Source organism: Rhea americana, unplaced genomic scaffold (genome assembly GCF_003343005.1).
Source record: "Rhea americana isolate MKP2758 unplaced genomic scaffold, rheAme1 scaffold_85, whole genome shotgun sequence".
Lineage (NCBI taxonomy): Eukaryota > Metazoa > Chordata > Aves > Rheiformes > Rheidae > Rhea > Rhea americana.
In genome coordinates, this window is record NW_028187034.1 from 1,734,587 (window position 1) to 1,740,316 (window position 5,730).

Below are 5,730 nucleotides of genomic sequence, written 5' to 3' on the forward strand. Positions count from 1 at the left end.
AATAATTGTAAGGACTTGCACATATCGCTGGCTATTAAATTAAACATAGCCACTTAGTAAAAGACCTGAGTCTCTCCAATGGCATCTTGTTGAGAAACAATGCTCCACGCGCAGCAGAGGTAAAGGAAAACCAAGTCATTCTCAGGACTGTTAAAGAAGGAAATCTCAAAAAAAAAAAAAAATGCACTGAGAATGTTCTGATATATTATGCCACGTGTGCTCACCTTGGATGCTGTGTTGTGTCCCAGATATCCCTTCTCAAAGYGAAAAAAATGATGGGGTGAGGGGAATGAAGGAATCCCTAGCCCTGAAAAGAGCMGAGGCAATGGCACTCTCAGAAGCAGCCAGGACTGACAGTTCAAAGGAGGACTGACGTAAGAGGCAAGGGCAGAGGGAGACGTACTGATTAATGCACCAGAGAAAACTGCCTGAATGCTCTTTTATATCCCTCCATTAAGGGGATGTTCAAAGACAACACATTTTGATGGGATGAAAGGGACAGCTTTCTCCTGTTAGGGCTTTGCTAATCTGTGAAACTCACGGCCACAGGGTTTACCGCAGGCCAGGAGTTTAGTATGACTCAAAAAAAAAAAGAAAAAAGAAAAAGAAAGAAAGAAAGAAAAATCCAAAAAAGCGATTTGCCATACAGAGAACACACCAGTTCAGACACAACAACTGAAAATATTCATGCCTGAGGGCTTAAACAGTTAATTAGCAGGTTGCGAAGAAGCCGTTGCAATTCCCAAAGCCCTCCAGCCCTGCCTGGCTTTCTGGAGGGCACGGTCAGCACTGCGGGCTCTGCCTCCTCAGCGACACGGGCTTGCTGAGTGGGGGCAGCTCCAGGATCCCCACATCAGGATGTGGTTTGGGGAGCTCCTGCAGCTCCTGGAGCTAGGATGCTGCCCCTGCTCCCCCCAGCTGCCTCAGTCATCAGGCTTGCCAGTCGCAGTGATCCATGCTGTATGGATCCCCTTAAACCAGGTCAAACCAAYCTGCGCTTCCTCCTTAGGAGGTGACCCACCAAAAGCCCCATTAGTTGCCCTGCCCTAGCAACGGGGGGCTGCCTTAATTGCCTCCTTGCACTTCTCCGTCCTGCCGGGAGCCTCCTCTGCTTRCTCCTGGAGCCAGGAAGGCTCATTAAGACTCGTGCAGCACTCAAACAGGGACCGTGCCATGCTTCCGAAGCATCTGCCAGCACAAACAAGCCCTACTCRCTGATGCCCTTACTGCAGTAATGGCACTAGCTGTTACTAGAAGTAGTAAGTGATAACGTGGGGTGCACTTGGGCTCTGCAGAGCTTTGCCCATCACAGGATGATCTCTCTCCAGCAGAATACGGGATATGGCCATCACAAAGGGGCTTGCTGTTTCCYCTGAAGCAGCTGAGAACTAAATAAAGGACCAGACCACTTTCCATCTCTTCCTGTACATCAAGGGCACCAACTCACATYAGCCTCTCGCCAGCCTTGCTTGAGCTAACATGACCAGACTCTGATCCCAGGGAAATGCAGCTTCAACATCCCTGGAGGCCTCCTGAGCACTCCCCTCTTCCCTCTGAGGCAAGACCATCTCATCCCCAAGGCAGGCTGCAAGGCAAGCTTCAGTCCACATCAGGTTTCCTCAYCTGGATCCTTTGACAGTGCCCAAGGTCGTGCACTATGAAGGCCTTCACGCAGAGCAGCATCCAGCCCCCGAGCTACAGCTGACAAGCAGGACAGTTTCATCCTGCTGCTTCACCTCAGAGGGTAGATAAAGTATGCAACTGAATGCATAATGCTGAATCTGGGCACCACCAAGGACCAGGTGACCACAGGGAGGGTGACAGGGTCCCAAAACTGGCAGAGGAACCTGGGTCAGCCAAATTTGAGAAGCAGTGGGGGAGGCCATGTCCAGGAAAATAGTATTTGAGGATCTGCTCCATCTGAAAAAGAGTCAACCAGGGGTCTACAACATGACCCTGGCATTTTTGCATGTGTGTGTGTGTGCGTGCATGCGTGTGTAAAATCTCACAACGAGCAGTTACATTTCTATTTCTCAGCTAAGAAATACAACAGACAACACAACACAATCTTAAGGGTGATGTGTGGTAAACAATACTTATTTATTTCATTGTAATTGCCAAAGGCAAAGGACTAAGAGCGTTTCAATTTGTCATTAGTGGCAAATAAGAAAGGAATAGTCAGAGCAGAGTAACTCTTCTGTTTTGGTACAGATTCAGAGGTGTGAATGCAATCTTTGCTCTCAATCCGTGCTAAAAGAAAAATGATATTAAAAAAATAAAATCAACTTTATTTACAGATGYGTGCCTGGCCATTCAGTATGGGAAGTAAAGAATGACCAACTTGAAGCTATCCATTTATCCCCCTCTTGTACCAGTAGCTAGAGAACTCCTATGTGTTAGATTCATTAGCCCAATAAAGCTTTGACTGGCCTCTGATTTTGGAAAGAGGCAGCCAAGACAAGCCCTACACTCACCAGTTCAGAAAAGMAGCTTCTCACATTTTGCCACACCACATCAAATGAGAACAAGCCAACTGGATGCTCTCTTTCCTCAGGGGACATCTCTACTTTGTAGTGCCATTGTATCACCCATCACAAACACCAAAAATATGAAGTTCCTAACTTTGGACACTCTGGTATTTTGGTTTGGCCATATTCTATATATTTTGCACTTTTAACCAAGAAGCTGCTGATGAGTAATTCTTACACAYAGTCTCAGTATATCCCTAGGAATACATTCCCCATGGACACATTGTTCAAAACCAAAGCACATTCAGCTGAACTCAAAATCAAATGTGTGTGCACGCTCATGCACACACACACACACACTAACAAACACATATGCACATGAAAACACCATCTCTCTCTGACTTGCTGCTTAGCAAAAGTGGGTGAACTATATAGAGATTAAAGCATTAAAAAACAGAGAGAATATGATGCTTAAAAGCACTGTATCCCCAGAGAGATTAGAGTAGCTGCTTAGAGATAAAGTAATGATGGAAAGAGCTTCTTCCTCCCAGARAGCCTTTTCCTAATTAACTCCTCTGGAGGGGAAAAAAAACCACCACCAACAACAACAAAAAAAAACCTCCCAAACCTCCCAGCCTTCATCTGTCTCCTGACAATTTTAGTGCTGTGCCTGCCTCACTCCAACAGGCCAATGATTGTAGAAAAGCAGAAGGAATCAGCACAGACAACACAGGGGATGCAATTGTAAAAAAGTAAGAGGATGAGAAGGCAGCATTTGATTTCTGTCACTGGCAGCTGAGAAGGCAAATGAAAAGTGATCACTGCAGCATTGCCTTCCAGAGCCTACAGACAGCTCCAGCGCTTCCACTGCTGCTTTGTCAGGAAAACGACTTTCACAGGCTCTAGTCAGATTAACTGTCACCTCTTACTACAGAGGTAAGAATACTTCTTCCCTACAGCTATACAGCAAAAGCAGCAGTGGTGAGCCTAGATATTATGATGAGGAAATCCTCGTATGTTAGCAGGGATAAGGAGAATGTCCAGCTCCTTCATTCCCCTCCCCCCCCTTTTTTTCCTCCCTCAAGACAAAGCGCTGCTTTTTTTAGTAGACAAACAGCGAAGAGCACATTTCAAATATATGTGAGCTAGAAGACCATATGAAAAATCAGGCCTCATGAGCCATCCTGCAGGACAAGAATCTGTCCTGATAGAAACCTAGGCATCATGCTCAACATTTGAAGGTGTGTATAAGATTAGTTCTTCCCCTTGCTAGCTTGCTGCTTCTTCATCTGCATTTTCAGAATAACACAAACCTAGACCYCCCAGAAACAGTTTAAGCTCTAGTTTAGAAGCAACAAGTGTTTGGCTAGCAGGATGCAGAGATGCATGRTTTCAGAGACAACAAGGATTTTCCAGACAGATCAGAGTTGTGAAAACCCTCAAAGCAAGCAGACAACACAAATGAAAAGACCACACTGAGAGAGGTGATGCCCTCAGTGGGCATGGAGTTAGTGTTATAGCAGCTGCTTCCAAAAGCATGATCCATTCTCACACTCTGAGAYTGTTATTTTCTCCTTCTTTCCAGTTGCATCAACATGAATACATGAACCATTGCCTCTCCCATACAACTGACAATACACATAAAACCCTCAATTTTCCCAAACTACACCAATATTTATTCTTGCTGTTTAGAGCTACAGGTAGAACCACTCTCAAAAATCATTTTAAACAGAAAAAAAATATATATTATGCTCCCAGGTACAAAGCGATTCAGATACTGGTGGGGCTCAGAGCTTTTCCTGTGCAGCCTGCCCAGCCAGAAAATGCATCTGAACTCTTTAGATTAAACATGCYGGTCATGAAAGTATCCTTGAAATCCATTTTACAAGCCTAAGACAAGGGACAAATTGCTGTAGGAGACAACATTCTCTCCTAGTAGCTCCTAAATCCTGCTCAGGAAGTGTCACACAGTGAGGGATTTGTCCACATGGAGAATTTATGAATGAACTGAGGTCAGAAAGCAAAGCACCAGATCAAGTCTCTACATCAGCACTGACATTAACAGCTATTCTGGACTAGCCCCTGCAGAATAATTTATGCTGCAATCACTATTCTGGTCAATTCCCTCATATAGACAAGTCTTAAGTGGATGTAAATGGTCTTAAATTAAATAGGAGCAAGCTTCTTATTTCAGGATAATAATGTTCACACATAAGTAATTTAAGAATAGCTATTGCATTTATAGTCACACTGTACCTTAGTCATATTAATTTTCCATTACAGTCAACTCTCTGAAGACCAGTGGAACTRTATTTTGTGCCACTATGACACCCAGTTCAAGATTTTCACTGTGATGGGGGGTGGGTGCGTGTATGTSTCTAAATAGGTCCTTCATTTGCTTTGCCCATACCCACCTCTGTGTCTTTTCTCACGTGGCCTGTTACAGCTGAAAGCCAACCCTGATCTCRCTTGTATCTCTCTTATTCTTCCTGTAAGTCCCTTCTCAAATGCCACTTTTTGGTGGTTCGTAAGTGATGGCCTAATACATGTCAAATTAGAAAAAAAAAAGAAAGAAAAAGAAAGAAAGAAAAAGAAAAGAAAAAATACTGAGTGGTCTTTCAGCCCATGCTCTGCTCACCAGAGCAACTGAATGATGTGTGGTTGTCAACCTAGAAGCAGTGCTATCGGGTTCTCCAAAGAAGTCACTGCTGCCAAAGGCTTCCTCCTGGATATTGTTTTCTCTTTTTAAGCAAGCAAAAGAAGAAGAAAAGCAAACAAATATCATTAAAAAAAAAAAAAACCTAGCATGACCATAAATGCTATCGAGGGCCTCAGAACTGCCCCACTTYACTTGCGAGGCGTTTCCATGAGCCGCCGGCCTTGCCAGCCCCTAGAAGGCAGGAAGGGGCTTCAGCGACGGCCGCGCTGCGCGCACAAACCGCCGCCGCCGCCGCAACGCCCCGGCCGCGCAGCCCGCGGGCCGCCTCCGGCCCACGCCAACAAAATGGCGGCGCGGCGCGGCCTGCCCGCACCCCGCTCCCCATCGCACGGGTAGCGAGGCTCCCGCCGCCCCCGCGACCGCGGGGCCGAGCCAGGGCCCCGCACCCGTATTTTAGGGGGCGGTAAGGGGAGAGGAGGGGCAGCACCGGCTCTGTTTGGGGCTGGGGGCCCTGGCACGAGCGCGCGGACAGCAACGCCGCGGCGAAAGGCAGACGGCCGCCATCTTTCAGGGGCCGCGGCGCGGCGGGCGGCGCAGGCCCCG